Source organism: Eptatretus burgeri, chromosome 18 (assembly GCF_056783735.1).
Source record: "Eptatretus burgeri isolate ZD-2024b chromosome 18, Ebu_testis_v1, whole genome shotgun sequence".
In the NCBI taxonomy this organism is placed as follows: domain Eukaryota; kingdom Metazoa; phylum Chordata; class Myxini; order Myxiniformes; family Myxinidae; genus Eptatretus; species Eptatretus burgeri.
The window spans coordinates 19,929,002-19,947,903 of NC_140978.1; the positions used below are offsets into that span (position 1 = coordinate 19,929,002).

The 18,902-nt window shown below is 43.5% G+C and overlaps 1 long non-coding RNA gene across 1 annotated transcript in view; it reads left to right on the plus strand.

Moving 5' to 3' along the window:
• The first annotated feature begins 689 nt into the window (after positions 1 to 689).
• The window catches only part of LOC147008695 (uncharacterized), a 68,244-nt gene continuing 50,031 nt past the window's right edge, over positions 690 to 18,902 (plus strand). Inside the window, exons 1-2 of the long non-coding RNA XR_015053334.1 lie at positions 690 to 1,860; positions 1,961 to 2,022. This is a non-coding gene — a long non-coding RNA (uncharacterized LOC147008695). The remainder of the gene's footprint in view (positions 1,861 to 1,960; positions 2,023 to 18,902) is intronic.

An 18,902-nucleotide genomic window follows, 5' to 3' on the forward strand; every position in this document is an offset into this window, starting at 1 on the left:
TAGACATGTGCACAGGAGGGATGTGGGGTATATCGGGAGAAGGATGCTGAGGATGGAGCCGCCAGGTAGGAGGAGAAGAGGAAGGCCAAAGAAGAGGTTTATGGATGCGGTGAGGGCAGTCATGCGGGTGGTTGGAGTGACAATGGAAGATGGAGAGGACAGAGTGAAATGGAGTCGGATGATCCGCTGTGGCGACCCCTAACGGGAGCAGCCAAAAGAAGAAGAAGAAGTTCAGAAATGCGACTGAAGACATTTCTTGATGGATGCAATAAATGCGAATTAAGAGAATGGAGAGAAGAAACGCTGTAACAGTTGGAGTTTTTTTAGACAAGGTCTGAAGGAGAGGTCGAGTTGAGAGCAGTCTGTTGAAATAGAAGAAGAGTAGTGAATTATGATCCAGTAATGAGAACCACACGTGTGAAAGAGGAAGATGAAGCATTATGAGATTGTTTTTATTATGATGATGATGATTATTGTTTGATAGAGATGGAGTGGTTGTGGTAGGGAGGGAGTTTGATGATTTGTTGTTTGTGAGGTGAATGAGGGGGGGGGGGAGGTGTTGAGGACTTGAAGGCACATTTTACATTGTGCGGATGCTAATGCTGTCTCTGTCTGTCTGTCTATCTGTCCCCCCCCCCCCCGCCCCCCATGAAACATGGAAATTCTCCACGAAGAGAAACAATCATGAAGTAAAAGTTGCTTCAAATTAATCCAAATCTATGGAAACATAATATTCGAAACAATGTCGTACACAAGAGATTGCATCTTTACGCATATAAAGCGAAGATAGTGCAACATTTAGAACCGAGATTTACCCAATCGAATATTCTTAATGAACCAATAAGTTATTCAACTCAAGTCATTATTTTCTTTTCTTAAAGCATCAGGTGCAGACAATTACAACTCAAGATATTTCTTATACTGTAAATAACTCCCCTTTGTTGAGCTCTTTCAACCAACAAAAGAATAAAAGGCTTCCTTTTTTTTTCTTTTCCTTCTTCTATTGTGTTATTTTTTACCTCGGGCTTCTGCTTTGCACACCTGATGGAACGTTCACACAATAATATGCCCAATTTCATTAAATAGCTTATTTTAGTTGTAAAACTTGGAACATTTGAAAACCTTGAACCTGAAGGTTCTTTTAATGTATTACTTTGTGCCAGATGTTTTGACCTTGTATTATTTTTGACCACAAATTATGTCATGATCCATTTAAACACACTCCTCTAGGGTTGTATTCCAAATTTATCGAAACATTCAAAAAAATTCACAAAGATTGAGAGCTTAAAATAAGTTAATGAGATGGTTTAATGGGTTTATGAACTCCACATCGCCACGCTGTGGTATTGGGAGTTACATGAATATTCATGAATGCATGATGAACCAGAACTGATGAGGTGGAACTGAGTGATGTCAGAGAGCTGTAGAGTCAGGGCAGGAGGAGATGCCAGTAAAAAACGGTTGAGTTGAAGATCCTTCGTGTGGGCTCACTTTGCTACACAACATATTGGCGACGAGGATGGCTCAACTTGCTCTTACACCTTACCAAGTCTCGGCATTCTTACCAAGTCCGGGTGAGCCTTCGATACCATTTACCCCATGGATGTGCAAGTTTGAGAACTTCATGCTGGCGGTTAATTGACTACGCACTTTCTGATGCGAGGAAGCGCACATTGCTTATACACTGTCTAGGAACTGAAGGGCAGTGTTTATTCTATACCCTCCCAGTTGATGGGGACACGTACTCTGCTGCTGTCGGTGCATTAACAGCCTTTTTCATGCCAAAGGTGAATGTTGTTTTCGATGCGAGGAAGCGTTTCTGTTCAACAGAGCATCTCACATCCTCAAGTTTTGCAGCAGGTGCACTGATTTGACGTTCCCCAATTTGCAACTTGGTGTTTAATTTACGTTCATGTAGAAGTTCAGCAGGGGGTCTGATGAGTTGTTTCATGTCTTGCAGCTCGATACGTTTGCAAGAAGTCGGGTATGAATGGTTTCCAGGACTTCCCTTCGAGATTTGCAGTATGTAAACAGTCTTTAAACACTCTATTGAAGCGTTCTATATTCTATATAACATATATTTATATATACAGTATATATATATATATATATATATATATATATATATATATATATATATATATATATATATATATATATATATATATATATACACACACACACACACACCAGTCATTGGCACCCCACTGATGGTGAGTGGAAGTCCGAAACACACCCAGGGCAGAACGAACGATCAGCTGCTCAAGCATATTATCTTTCCTCACCAGACCCCATCAGGAAGTGTTGGAGTCAGATGTATATGATATTAAGGCAATTTAAAGGCATGTCATGACTCTTCAATGCTGTGGCATCTTTCTTGCGTTGTAAACTAACAACACATTTCACCATGAGTGTAAGCTACTGATGGTAAGTGCTGAGGTCCGAAACGTTTGCTGCATGGATTTTTTTGAACTGCTAGCTTATATCTAAAGTTCATTAAAACTCGTTTGGACATCCACCTCTGGAAGGTCCCATCGGTGGGTCAATGCCTAACAGATCAAACTTAAGGGAATTGACCCAAGTCGATCCTGTCCAAACATGATACACATAAAATGAATCACCTTGAAAAGACAGATTTGATCCACTGTACTGAACTTTGTCTTTCATGCAATTTATTTAATCTACATAAGTGTCCATCATTGTTAAAAAAATATATATATTGGAGTTTTATCATGGTAGTCTTCTATTGTGCACTGAATCCATGCAACAAATTGCTGCATTTGGGGGTTTTAATCACACCAGGAAGCAGCAATGACTTTGATAGAAACTCATTAAATCTGAAGTTTGAATCTAACCTGAAAACAGTACAAGGCACAGAAACCAGTACAAATGAGCAGTTGGAGAAAAAAAAACACAACAACCTTTGTTCAGCTATCCTTGATATCTTCTTCATATCTTGATATCTTTGTTCAGAAATTCTGATTGATCACATTTATTGGGTAGTCAGATCAGGTATGGGGTAGGAATTCAAAACCTGCGCCCTTATGAATGACCATACTGACTTCATAAGTCGTATCACATTCTTCTTTCTGGTTATTGCTCACAGCCAAAGGAGAGAACGACCTCTTTGAGATGTCCAGTTAATGACTGTCATGCCTCATTCTAATTCAGCGTGTCTCAGGGCCTGGCTCTCTCCGGCTGCTCTGGCTCTCTGCCCGGAACCCCCTGCAGCTCCGTGCATGCAAGGAGAGCTTTCAGAACGTAGCAAATGCTCCCAACTGCACCACCATGAAACATGGCAGTAGTGCGTGAGAAATGAGACAAATTATAAAATGGAATAAAAGAGCATCAGGGGATTAAATGAGATTCCCAACTGCACTATTTCAAAAACAACACAGCCACTTGCCGCTGATAAAGAGCATGGAATGTTGAGAAAAAGTTCCTGGTGGTTTGAAATTATGGACAAAAACCACGGAAAAACAGAGACGTATAGATCACTAAAAGAAAAACAATGATTTACAAATGCAATGCCGATATTTTTGCATTCCCTTGCTGAAAGACAGATAGCTTATGGCAACGACTGTAGTCTGGCACACAATGACAGCCTCTCTGTTCTATGCTTTTGTAAGAGGAAGCACATTTGCATTTGGGCTGTCTCGTCTGGGTTCAATTGCTGACCTGACTGCAAACTGTCAAATTCGTGCTTCGCAGGTAGTGCATCAATGAGTGTGCTATCCTTCGGTTGGACCCATTGGATAGTATCAGCTGGTGTTCGACAAAGGGTAGGTGAGTTATCAGAAATACTCGGGAGAAATTATAAATTTCGGTCCTAACCCATAGAAGGCAATGCCTCAGCAGCACAGCTCTGTCTGTCCTCCAGCAATATGGAAACCAAGCAGCCACATGCTGCATATAGTCAGAATAGTACTTCTATATATTTTTCGTAAAATGAAATAAACATCTTTGGAAAGTCATGGTGAAGACAATTCTATATAATTCAACTGAGCATTATTGGTTGTTGTGCTGGGGTGGTGGATAGTGTGCTGTGTCACGTGATTGGGTTTTCGTATATCATGCCTCGCCCACTAGGGGTGGTGAGACTGTGCTTCTGGCCGCGCAATAAAGCGGAGTAGATGGTGGCCCGCGTGCTTCTTGCGTCCCACCGCACCAAGTACACACTAGTTGGCTGACGAGGATGGGTGCATACGGACTTATGCCCGTTCTCGACGGGGACGACTTCGAATTGTTTTCGGAACAATTGGAATGCTATTTCCATGCGAACGATGTGGTCGACGAGAGCAAGCAGAAGTCGATCTTGCTCGCTTCGCTTTCGCCGGAGCATTATCGGCTGCTGGGTGATTTAGTGGCGCCGAACAGGCCCCGGGATGATGGGCTGGCGTTTCGGGACATTGTGGAGAAAATGAAAGCACACATGGCGGTTGAGCAGACTCGCGGGGATGTTCGAGCCACCACCGGCCACGCGGGGTCGCGAGCACCCCGGAACGCGCGCATGACCTTCGATGCAGGTCGGACGTCGCCGCGCGGCAACGCGTGCGGCGGGGTGACCCCGCGGACATGCTTGGGATGTGGAGGTTGACACCTGCGCCGTGCATGCCCGTATAAATCATCGTGTGTTTGAATTGTCACAAGGTGGGTCATTTGGCGCGTGTGTGCCGTGGGGCTTCGGCCACCGTGAAAGTCGTGGACGGCGATGTGCGACGCGACTTGGGGCAGAACCAGCGGCCGTTGTTGAGCCTGTGTTCAGTTGGCCCGACGACGGCGCACCCGATGACAGTGGAAGTCGAAGTGAACGAAACGCCGATCACGTTCCAGGTCGATACGGGGGCAGCGGTGTCGCTCATCGGCGAACAGACCGCGCGTAGACTCAACGGCTTGAGGCTTATCAGGTCAAACCTCGCGCTGTTCACGTACACCCGCGAGAAGATAACGCCAGTCGGGATGGCAGACGTGTCTGTGCGGTACCAAGGCCAGGTCGCCACGCTTCGGGTGTACGTCGTACGGGGGAGGAGGCCGTCTCTTCTCGGCCGAGATTGGATGACCCGCATCAGGCTAGACTGGGCCGCAGTTCACCTTGTGCAACCCGTGCCGAGCCAGTGGGAGGATCAGTTGGAGGAGATTCTTCAAAGACATCAAGGGTTGTTCAGAGACGACCTTGGAAAACTCAAGGGCATGGAGGCGAAACTTTTCTTGAAGGAGGGGGTGGTTCCTCGGTTTTGTAAACCGCGTCCGGTGCCGTATGCCCTGCGGGACAAGGTCAAGGGTGAACTGGATAGGCTAGAGGCCTGTGGAGTGATCGAACGGGTGTCATGCTCGGATTGGGCCACCCCGGTTGTCACGGTGCTGAAACGGAATGGGGACGTCCGATTGTGCGGGGACTTCAAATCAACAGTTAACCCGGGGCTCAGCGTGGAGCAATATCCATTGCCGTCAATCGATGAAATATATGCGCGATTGGCGGGGAGTCGATACTTCACGAAGCTAGACCTGCGTGATGCATATTTTCACCTGCTGATGGATCCCGGGAGTAGCGAGCTTTTAACAATCAACACGTGTCAAGGACTCTATCGATACACCCGGCTCTGTTTTGGGATTGCTTCGGCCCCAGCTTTGTGGCAGAAAGCTATGGATCAGGTTTGCATTGGCCTGCCCGCTCAGACCTACCTGGACGATGTACTCATTGCGGGAAAAACGGCGGACGAGCATCTGGCGAACATTGCCCGAGTGCTGACGAAGCTAGAAGCGTGCGGCCTGCGCTTAAACAGGGACAAGTGCGCGTTCTTCAAGCAGCGCTTGGAATACCTCGGGCACATCATCACGCCGGAGGGGCTGTTGAAAGGTCCTCGGAAGGTGGAGGCGATTCAGCGCATGCCACCGCCTCGCGACAAGACGCAGCTGCGCTCGTTCATTGGCATGGCCCAGTATTACCAAAGGTTCGTGCGCGGGCTCAGCTCACAACTTGCGCCGTTGACGCGGTTGCTCAAGAAGGACGAGCGCTGGGCTTGGGGGCCTGCACACCAGGTGTCGTTCGACCGCGTCAAGCGGCTGCTCACAGAGCATACGGTCCTCGTGCACTACGAGCCTGCGCGTCCGCTCCTATTGGCATGCGACAGCTCTGCATATGGCATCGGGGCAGTGCTCTCCCACAGGATGGATGATGGTTCCGAGCGGCCTGTTTGTTTTGCATCCCGAACCCTGTCCACAGCAGAGCGCGGATATTCCCAGATTGAGCGGGAGGCTCTCAGCCTCGTCTGGGGTGTGCGGAGGTTTCATCAATATCTGCTGGGGCGGCATTTCACTTTACAGACGGATCACAAACCGCTTCAATTCATCCTGAGACCCGAACGCGGTGCTACCGGTGGTAGCAGCCGCGCGAATACAGTGGTGGTGTCTGTTTCTGGGTGCTTACGATTATGATATTCAGTTCCGAAGCACCGAGAAGCATGCTAACTGCGACGGGCTCTCACGCTTGCCGTGTGCGGAGGGTCCAGCTGCGTCTGAGTTGGGCGACCGGGTCGATGTGTTCGCGCTGGACCAGGTCCAAAGCGGGCCGGTCACGGCCAGGCAGGTTGCGGTGGAGTCGGCTCGTGATCCGGTGCTTGCCCGTGTCGTCCAGGCGATTTCTACGGGGAATTGGAGCAATCTGCCTTCGACACCGGCATTTCAACCTTTCACGTCACGCGCAGCGGAGCTGTCGTTGGTCCAACGGTGCATAATGTGGGGAATGAGGACCGTGATTCCACCGAGGTTCAGACAGCGGTGTTTGGAAGAACTGCATGCCAGTCACCTGGGCATCGTGAAGACCAAGAGTCTTGCTCGTAGCCTGTTGTGGTGGCCGGGGTTGGACAAAGACATTGAGCAGTTGGTTAAGCGTTGCGCCACGTGCCAGACAGATGCTGATAACCCGCGTCGAGCTTCGGGTCTCTGGCCTGTGCCAGACCGAGCTTGGCAGAGGGTTCATGTAGATTTTGCAGGACCGGTTAATGGCAAGATGTTTTTGATTGTGATTGATGCATTCTCTAAATGGCCGGAGGTTGTAGTAATGCAGCATACTTCAGCAAACATTACAGTAGAGAAGCTGCGGACGATCTTTGCTAATAAAGGGTTGCCGGAGATCCTGGTCTCTGATAATGGTCCGCAGTTCATTGCGGGTGTATTTGATGAGTTTATGCGCCAGAATGGTATTCGACATCTAAGGTCCGCACCGTATCATCCTGAGACGAATGGCCAAGCTGAGTCGTTTGTCAAGATGTTGAAGCGGGCTTTGCGCAGGGGGGGTGTTGCACCTGTGCAGACGGTAGTCGATGTCTTTTTGCTCCATTACAGGAATGCAGTTCATCCTGTCACAGGTGATTCACCTGCCATTCGTCTCTATGGACGGGCTTTGCGGTCCAGGCTGGATTTGCTGCGACCTGGAGGGTCGGGGAGTGGGGCAATGTCGCGTCCGATGCGGCTGCGCAGCTTCGAGGTGGGGCAGCGGGTGATGGTACGCGATTATTTCCACGGTTCCAAATGGGTGCCGGCGGTGGTCTCTGTGGTGCTAGGGCCGGCGAATTGCATGGTGCGGACTGATGGTGGGGATGTGTGGAAGCGGCACGTGGACCAGATGCATGATCGCTGTTCAGCGTCACCCCCCCACACCTCCCCGAGCCGAACGTTGCGGGGCCCCCACCGGTAGTCTCGCCGGAACCTGACGTTGTATCGCCGGGACTGGCTGGGCCGGCGCCGAGGGGGTCTTCGCCTGATGCCATCCTACCCTGGGACGTCGAGCAGGCTGGGCAGTTGGGGGTAGCTGGTGTTGCGGAAAGTGCGAGTCCGGCGAGGGTGTCACCTCGACCGAGCCGGGAGGCATCTGAGCCTGGACTGTCTGGTGGCGCTGCCCATCCGAGGCGGGTCAGGGTGCGGCCGCGGTACTTGGAGGATTATGAGTGTTGATGGGTTTCCGATGGTCATGTTGTGATTATCCGTTCGTTATGTGACGGGTCATTTTACGGGGGGAGGAGTGTGCTGTGTCACGTGATTGGGTTTTCGTATATCATGCCTCGCCCACTAGGGGTGGTGAGACTGTGCTTCTGGTCGCGCAATAAAGCGGAGTAGATGGTGGCCCGCGTGCTTCTTGCGTCCCACCGCACCTAGTACACACTAGATAGGGGGTCATGTTCCATTGCCGCATACTGCATCAAAGCAGGAGCATTGCTGCTAAGATTATGAAGATCCCCTTAACCTCCTCCACATTCTATAACATTGAGGATTTGTTTGCCTATCAAGCCTGGTGTTGGCTTCGTGGTGAGGGTGGTGGGCTTGGGATCTTAGGGTCCTGCGTTTGAGCCCTGTTGGCTGCTGAATTAACTTCTGGTGGGGTTGACTCAGCTTGTCATCCTTCCGAGGTCGGCAAACTGAGTACCTATGAACTTGCAATCGGGCATTGCATCAGTGGTACCCCCATACTTGGGAGCAGTGGTGATGCACTGTTGATCATAACCAGTTGAAAGCATTAAATCATGCCACCACATTAAATGGAAGTATTAAAAAACCCAAAATTTGTTTGCCTAAAGTAAACATTATAATTGGCTTTGATAGACATGAAACGTAAAAGGCAGATGTTTGGTTCTGTTAATGTTAAACTGCACAAAATCAGTTGCAATGTAATACATACTGTGTTAACTGAACACTTTTATGAGCCCAAACAATGGAAAGTTTGTGGGCGAGTGTTGTGTGGCAAAGTCAGCACACATGTAGGTTCTTTAGCTCAACCGTTTTTAATGGCGTCTCCTGCTGCCCTTATTCCACAACTCTCTGATGTCACTCTCGGTTCCGCCTCATCAGTTCCGGTTCATCATGCATTCAATAATATTCATGTAACCCATAATACCACGTCTTCCTTTTTTCGTGAAAATAACAACTGGTAATGAAAACCGCTAAAAAATAGTAAGCATGTAATGCAAGGTAACATGTCACATGACAAAGTCCTTGGTCCATTCAGGGGCTCGACAATATCTCATCCCACGATGAACAACTGGGGTAAAAACTTGTGGAGGCATTTGTTGGACAGGACTATGTGCCCTATAGTCCTCAGAACCTGCCATACTTCCAGCAGAAAGTCCATTTGAGGTATGAATTGCAGGTGCTAGATGAAATGCATTCCACACTTTCCCATCAGAGAGTCTGAAGGTAGCAGGACCTCTCTGTTCACTGATCTTGAGGGGTTGGGTAAACTTGATTTGTCCTTTCTGGTGAAGTCCAGGTTTCCAAACTCCCATGAAAGAACCACATTGGATGGTGGAAGGGTTCGCTCCGCAGCACTTGCCTGTGCATCATCGAGATTTCTCTTGTTTCTGTTGAACACAGCATCTCACATCCTCGAGTCTTGCAGCTGGTTTGCTGATTTGAGGGTTCACAATGTACAACTTGGTGTGCAATGTACGTCCATGTAGAAGTTCAACAGGGGTCTGATGAGTTGTTTCATGTCTTGTAGCTCCATATGTTTGCAATAAGTTGGGTACGAATGGTTTCCATGGCTTCCCTTCGAGATTTGCAGTATGTAAACAGTCTTAAACACTCTGTTGAAGCGTTCTATATCCTATAGAACACACACACACACACACACACACACACACACACACACACACACACACACACACACACACACACACACACACACACACACACTGAAATGCCAAAGAAACTTGCCACTTGTTTGAAATGTAATAAAATTGTAACAGTTCAAAATAGAACAAACCAACAATTGCTAATTGAAACATTGGCATTTTATTGATGACATGTCAAGTTTTTGACCAATCTCATAAGTCTCAGTATATATCATCTCATAAGTTTGTTCTATGGTACAGAACAGCACAGGGTGCAATGTCAGTCCCCTTTCAATAGCGTGTGTGGCCACCATTGTTTTAGATACAGGCAGTGCATCGCTGGCGCATACTGCCTTACCAGTCTTTGGATGGATTGCTGCTGGTTTCTGTCCCACTAAGTCCTTAATGTCTGAAGCCATCTGACTTAGGACCATCTGCCTGTCCTGCCTTGCAGTGGTGACTCTTGGCCTCCCTGATTGAGGTCTGTCATCTGCAGAGTTGTGGAGGGTGTCTCTGTCCACCAGGCCTGATATCATGTGGTGTGAACAGCCAAGGCGACGTGCCACCTCACGGTAGCTCAATCTGCCTTGCAGTATGCCCAAGGCACACTGCCGTTGATCCCTTGACAATTGTGGCATGTTGATTGAAATGCCCATTTTGCACTGGCCTTTTTAAAGCCAATATCAAGACATCACGTGCAGCTCATTAAAATCATCCCGTACCCCTTGGCTCATCAGTGATCGTCAAAACGGCTGTTCAACAGCTGTGCTATGAAGAGACCATTGAAGGTTCAAGTGACCATCCATGACCATTTTGTCTGACAGTGAGGACACTATTGTCCACAAATAAGTTCACACATTTACTACACGCAGTGTTATTGTTGATATTTGAAGGTTTAAAAGGTGGTAAGTTTTTCTTTTGCGTTTCAGTTTATGTATGTATATATATATATATATATATATATATATATATATATATATATATATATATATATATATATATATATACATACATATGTGTGTATATGTATATATATATATGTATATATATATATATATATATATATATATATATATATATATATATGTGTGTCAATGTATATATATATATATATATATATATATATATATATATATATATATATATATATATATATATATGTATATATATATATATATATATATATATATATATATATATATATATATATATATATATATATGTATATATATATGTATATATATATATATATATATATATATATATATATATGTGTGTCTATGTATATATATATATATATATATATATATATATATATATATATATATATATATATATATATATATGTACACACACAAGCCGTAGGCGGCGATGGGTCGCCGAGCAAGGAAACTATAAGATATAGAGCAAAATTGATGTCACATAGCGGAGAGGGAATCACTTTAAGATTATGCATGTCAAATCTCATCCAGTTCCATCTACTGATAACTACTCGGTTTCCATTTGAATGAAAATTACCGAAAATGTGGTTTGAAATCGAAAATCCCCAAAGTTCGAGGGGGTGCTGTGGGTGAACAAAGATCTAAATTGAAAATCCGGCTTGATTGTTTGTGCACAATGTATTCCAGAGGATTAGTGTGAATTTTCATGACCGTCTGACCATAACCCTAGGAGGAGTAGCATTTGGCACGAAGGTTGCTATTGTTGCTGTTTGCTACTGTTGTTTGCTATTTTCGGTTGTTGCTAGGGGACCAAAGCGTTCCTAGCAACCATCACAATTTCCAAAGCACGAGGTCATAAGATGTATCTACCACCCGGGATTGGTCAAAATCCGCCCACGTTTACTACCAATTATGCTGATAACAAACAAACAAACATCCAAACAAACAAACATCCAAACAAACAGACAGAATTACTGATAATAAGGGTCACCTATTTCGGTGACCCAATATATATATATATATATATATATATATATATATATATATATATATATATATATATGTGTTTATTTTTATAAATATTTATATTTGTGTATGTATGTGTGTGTGTGTGTGTGTATATATATATATATATATATATATATATATATATATATATATATATATATATATATATATATATATATATATATATATATATATATGTGTTTATTTTTATAAATATTTATATTTGTGTATGTATGTGTGTGTGTGTGTGTGTGTGTATATATATATATATATATATATATATATATATATATATATATATATATATATATATATATATATATATATATATATATATATATATATATATATATATATATATATATATATATATATATATATATATATATATATATATATATATATATATATATATATATATATATATATATATATATATATATATATATATATATATATATATATATATATATATATATATATATAGTCGAGGCTTGTGGAATAGCTAGTACACTGAACGGATCAGGATGTAACAAACAAAAACATGTCGCAAAACAGGACACAAAATGAGTGGGAGAAAGAGAGAAAGAGACCAACACCAACACCAGAGTTGAAGGCCAAGGTAGTTGTCAGCCAGCCAACCCATGTCAAGATGATGAAATTTTGGTTAGATCTCATCTCTTTTTTACAAGTGAACTTACTGCCCAGACGTGATGCGTATATGGTCAGAATCAATACCTGGATTGTTGTCACTTTTCAATATTGCCGTATATGGTATAAATGACGTCATTCAAAATGGCCACCATATCGACCTATTGTGATTAAGAAAGAGTCGCAACTACTTAAACAATTTTGCTGATCTTGGTGTCAATTTATGTTTTAAGGTTCAAGTTCAGAAACCAACAACAAAATTACAATTTAACTATGTCTGAATCACAAAAAATGACATATAATGCCAAAATAACTATGTAGTATATCACACATTTGTAAAAAATGTCTCGGTATGAATGTTCCCATCCAGCATATCGCCCCTATTCGAGTCTGAGTACCACTTCAATTTGAATCAACAATTTGCTACAGGATTGCAGAATTCTCTTGCATCACATCCACAGGCAGGGATGCATATTTGGTGCATTTTTTTTACATTTGCAGGCAGCAGTTTTGCACTTCTTGCAGCCACAATATCCAAGCTTGACACTTACCGCAGGCACAACAGGCAGAGTCATCCAGACAACTTCCAGTCCATCTTCTGTTTCTCTCCATTCCCCTGATGATGGCAATCCAACATTCTCTCGATTGCGACAATTATCAGCCCTCAACCACAACTTGGCCTGGTAAGTAGCCCTTGTATAATGTAACTGAAGAACATCCTTTGTTGGTGGAAGATTTTCCATCTCCTTTTTCCCCTTCCTGAACATGTCAAGCCTGGCTTTGTCAACACCAGCATTGTAGTCAGGAGTCGAGTAAAGGCGGCAGACAAACTCTTCAATTTCTTCTGTTGAACCATCATGACCAACTCCATTCAGGAGATGCAGATGTTCGTTGAACACTCTCCAGCAAGTTAAAGAGTTGTGATAATTTTTCAGAGATCTCATACACTGGGTAGTAATGTCTATCACGAGCAGTTCCACTGACTATCCAAACAGTTCCTCGAAAGAAGTGAAGTCGAAGAAACAAGACATTGGTATGTCTGCAAAATACCATGATTTGATTATACCCCATGTTTATAGCTTCGAGCCCATGGAAAATGATGCATGTGTCAGCTTCTTCATGATCGCAGACCAGACTGATCAAGGTACCCCTGGTTGTGGATGAAGCTTCCTCGGCAGAAGTGAATCCTCCTCATACTATGAATTCACAGCCATTGGGCTCTTCTTGATATTGCCTCATCAAATCATTAGATAGGAATGCAGCAAGATCTGCTTTGTTCTCCAACAAGATATGAACTCGGCCCATACCTGGGGTAATGGAATGATGTCATGACTGATGAGTGATAACCTTGTGGATGGACATCTTTGCCTTCTTACCTCATATTACTCTTGTTTGGGTTTTTATAGATGCCATTTTGCATGCCATCTGTATATCTGCACTGAGAACGTCAGCTCATGCTTGAGGATGTTTGAAATGTCAAGCACTTTCCCAATCTGCTGAGCTATGATCCCCCTCTGCAAGAGGCATCTGTCAGCTTTAATGACTTTCATGTCATTTGTGCTTGTGTTTATGATACACTTGTAAGGGCTTGCAAATGTTTTTGAGTTCTGTTTTGTCATTGTTTCAAGGAACGACACCATTTTCTCAATCAAGCGAGTTTTCACATGTTCGGCAACCTGATCAATTCTACGTGACTTTGCTGTCAGTAAATGTGCTGACCCTCTCCAGTATATGTGCTATGGCCATGTTCTTCAGGTCACTTGGGTACAGCAGTAATGGCTTTGTTGAGTCCAGTGGATGAACATTGCTGCACCTGGGGCTGATGATCTTCTTCCTGTCATCCTAGAAGCTCTGTCTTCTCGATGAATTATTTGGATAGATAGCTTACCCACTACTGTGACACATATCCTGATACTGGTGCCACACATAGGGCATATCGTACACACAGTGATATTTACCTTCTGCTGCACAGAGGTCCCCAAAAACTCCTGCCAACCTGACCTACATAGTGACATCATTGACTGCAAGATCGAATACTTTCTGGGACATGCTGAATGGAGAGACATTTTGCATGCCATCCTTTTTTTTCAGGGTTCTGGCAGAACACACATAGTTCCCAGTTCATCACTGACCTGGAAGATTATCTTGATTGTCTCGCTGCTACTTGGTCCTGTTCAATGGTTGAATCTCCAGCTTGTGATGATTCCATCTTTGATTTCTGGCACAATCGTTCAAGTCGAGTTTCCATGCTGAAATTCCCATAACATGATCTATGCCAGACAAACATACCCTCGGACCAGCAATCGTCAGTCGGTTCTGCTAGCTTCTGCAAAAAGGTCTGTTGACTCCATTACTGTCTCCTAATCACATGCGTTCATCTACAACGTGTCAAACTCGTTCCTTTCTCTGTTCTGTACCCTTTCGGAGTATAGTTTCTCGTCTGCAGGACCTTTTCTCACAGAAAAAACATACATTTTCAGATGGGGAAGATGCTTTCCGTTTACGTTTCAATACAGCAACAGGTTCCATGGTTGCCCGTCAGTCAGTATGCATGTAGACTTTCTGTAAAAGAGATAATATGTCTTCATGAAATGTGAATGCACCTGTATCTTATGGCAGAAAATATGGAATTGCATTGCATTTATAAATACCATGTTGGTAGACAACAGATGAATGAATAAATGAACACGGATGACACGGGATAACTGGCTAAATGCGGCATTACCTGGTATGCCATATTTATTAAGTTATGTTTAGTAAAATAATGTGATATGTATCATATGGTATGACATTTTTTTATTACAGACCAATAAAACCGACATAACACCATGATAAAGAGAAACAACATTGTTTAAATGGCTATGGCAGAAATATCAACCACCTTGGCAAGATTCCCTGGAACAAAGAAGGGGTCGAGCTTGTTTGTTGGCTTATAACAAAGAGATGCCATTTATTGTAATGATAGCTTTTGTTGGCTGGCTGACTATAGAGGGAGACTTGGATAAACAATAAGTGTGGGGAGGAATGGGGGACAGGAGACGATGCATGGGGTGGACAAGATTGATACACAAGGAAATGCCTCATTTGGTTGGCAAGTCACTTTGTATCACAATGGCTTATATAAAACCAAAAGTCGTGTTTGCACGATTCTCCAGCTGGACAAGTGGTTCTTCATCCTGTTTTGGTAAATTAAGTAGTTCATTGGCCGTGATGGGCTACAATGCAGGCTCTCATGATCCCATCTGATTTGAATTTTATAATTTATTCATGTCCCCAAGAGGGAAAAAGAGATGTTAACATTTTAAATACTCATTTAGCCTGTTTTTGCATGACCTATCAAAACCTTTGAGTTAACACCATTTTTCAACAATTTGGTAATATTTTGAGGTTCATGAAATCTATGCACATTGATAACCCAGTATCTCGGGAGTGTGTCGTTAAAATCTAACCAAACGTGGCATGTTTGAATTTACTGCATATATCTATACATTTTAGATGCAAGATGAGCTTATTGTCTTGAAAATATATATCATGTTGCTCTCGACTCTGAAACTTCAAAAAAAAAACAGGCTGACTGCACACCTCAACTCTTATATTCCTCCCTTCTTCTGTCTATGGAGCCAGCTTCTAGAGGCTGTTCTGTTTCATTCTTCTCTTCAGGACAAGAATAAAGCAGTGCATCGCCATCTTTTGACATCTCCAATTCTGACCCATTATAATTATTACCCCTATTAATAGGCTGGGGGCCAGTGGAACCTACCTTGCCCCCCCCCCCCCGTGACAATTTTTCACTGATACCAGTGTTCATATATATCCCAAGTATCAGAAAAAAGATGTTCCCAGAAAAATAACTTATTTGCACTATGCTTTATTAAGCTGTTTCCATTTTTGCATGTAATTAAGCTATCCAAACATTATTCTACATCTCTGACAACAAAGGAAATATGTTCAATTTATTCCTTGACCCTACAAACATATGTGTAGATTCCTCATTTACAAATTTACATGTACTAGAAGTTGAGATATTTATGAAAATGAGAATTTCCATAATGGCCGATCCTAATTAGCATATCAATGCATTTAAAATTATTTCCACTACTTTTACCCAAATAGAAAATAGTTATGTTTCCCTTAAACACCAACAGACATCATAAGTCACAGTTATGTATTACTAGTAGTAATGCCCGGCGTTGCTCGGGCTTTCTTGCAAATTTCCTGAATAGCGGTTAGGGTTAGCTGTTAGGGTTAGCTGTTAGGGTTAGGGTTAGGGTTAGCTGTTAAGATTAGGGTTAGGGTTAGTGTTAGGGTAGCTAACCCTAACCCTAACCCTAACCCTAACCCTAACCCTAACACTAACCCAAACCCTAAACCTAACCCTAACAGCTTGGCGTAGCAGAGGTAAACAGCGCCCGGGGAAAAGTGGAAATTTGCGTCCCCCGTAGGCCTTAAACTTGAGTGGATTTGAATGGAAAATCCCATAAGGGATATCGATTTATCGATTTCTTTCGAATATCGGAAGTGTTATGGAAAAAAATTATAGCCAATGACCTAAGTTGGACCAAAAGCCATAATCGTACCGAATTTGAATGGAATCCGTTGGAGTTTGTGAAAATGCATCAAAACGAATTTTGAGGGGCCTCTTAAGGAAGACAATAATATCATTAGTATATGTGCCAAATATTGTTTCATTTCATGCAGTCACAAAAATCTGATGGTGGAACAAAGAAAGGGGCGTGCCGAAATATTAATATATATATATATATATATATATATATATATATATATATATATATATATATATATATATATATATATCAGGTCCAGGTAATTAATTCTACTGATTAATCTGATTTCGCATGATTTTCGAATGATTCATTGTGCCTTGTATTTTATGCTAATTAGCCTACTTTAAAAAATTCAAAATTTTTAATATATTTTTTGCCAACCTGGCTCATATCTGGCAACACTTAAGTAATGTTTTTTTGACAAAAATCTGACATGTGTGGTAATTACAAGGAAAGAAAATTGGAATTCTTGCATATTTTGGGGAATTATTGTCTTCAAGTCAAATTTAGTTAATATGCAAATGAGCTAATTAGCATAAACAAAATATATTTTAATACGTAAACGTATAAGCTTTAATTTGACATCAATTTTGTGATTTTATGTTTATATTTGTGGTGAATTAACGTGAATCGAGGGACATGACGCGGGATCACATGTTGTGCGTCTCGCGTATAAGGGGATGTCTCTGCGGCACGAGTGATTGTCCCCGGGGCATTGCTATTGACATCGGCTGTCCACTTGATGCTCGTTAACTGAAGGTGCTCATTGACTGGTGAGAATGGAGATTATATCGAACTCCGTGCTTACGCGGATTTAGTCTGCAATGGTTAACTGCACATGTATACGTTACTGCTTATGTACTCCTAGCTGAACCTGTATTTCCTGGTGTGCCCACAGAAGCGGCTCCAATCAAATGGAATAAAGCCTAAACTCTGAAGGTTCATCTCTCGCTCTCATTTCAATTTATTCCATTTGATTTTCTCGGCTCTCTCAACCAAAGATGGACAAGATCTACAAACCAGAGAGGTTCGACGCAGACCCGAACGCGACTGACGCAGAAATGAAATGGTCACATTGGTTCTGCTCCTTCTCACACTATCTGACCATCATCGCGGAGGGAGCTGACAAATTTGCCGCTCTCGTGAATCATGTCTCGCCCGGCGTGTACAGGCTCTTCTCGGGGTGCGACACTTACGAAGCAGCGATCGACGTGCTGCAAGCGCTCTACGTGAAGCCCAAGAACGAGGTATACATACGACATCTTCTCAACACATGCAAGCAAGCAGCCGGGGAGACAATCGATCAGTTCCTGCAAGCTCTGAATCAGCTGGGAAAAGACTGCAGCTTCCGGGCGGTAAGCGCCGAGGAACACCGAAAGGAAGCGACCCGGGAGGCATTCATCCAAGGACTCAGATCAGCCCACATACGGCAACGCTTACTAGAGAAAGCGCAACCCACTCTTGACAAGGTAGTCGATCAGGCTCGAGCGATGGATACGGCTCAGCAGCAATCTGAGTCATTTGGGACACCGATGCTGCTCATGAACGCTGCTACGATGGGAACCCAAGGAACCCCACTGGCACAGACACAGCCAGACATGAGGGATGGAGAAACACCCGAGGAGCCGGATACCCAGACCTCGTCAAACTCCTCAGCAACTGCTCCGGTTGGTAAATGCTTCTTTTGTGGGTACAAAAGGCATCCTCGTCAAAAATGTCCCGCCAGAGATGCCACATGCATGAATTGCGACAAGAAAGGGCATTATGCCAGGGTATGTAAATCTACTCTAAGGAGAAATAAACCCACTTCTGCGGCTCTCTACTCGCAAAATAAATTGACTGCAGCCTCCCCGGGGAATCTATCCAAGGCTATCATCAACGTACGAATTAACGGGCATATGGCTGAGGCACTGATTGATACCGGTAGCTCTGAAAGTTTCGTCAACAGCTCGCTAGTGAAGGGCAGGAAATGGGTAATCCACCCGACTGACAATACGGTATGCATGGCCGCCACCTCACTACAATCCCGCGTACGAGGGTACTGCAATGTTGAATTGGACGTAAAAGGGTACACGCATCGGGATGTAAAGGTGCTGGTGCTTCGTGATTTGTGCGCAGACGTAATTCTGGGT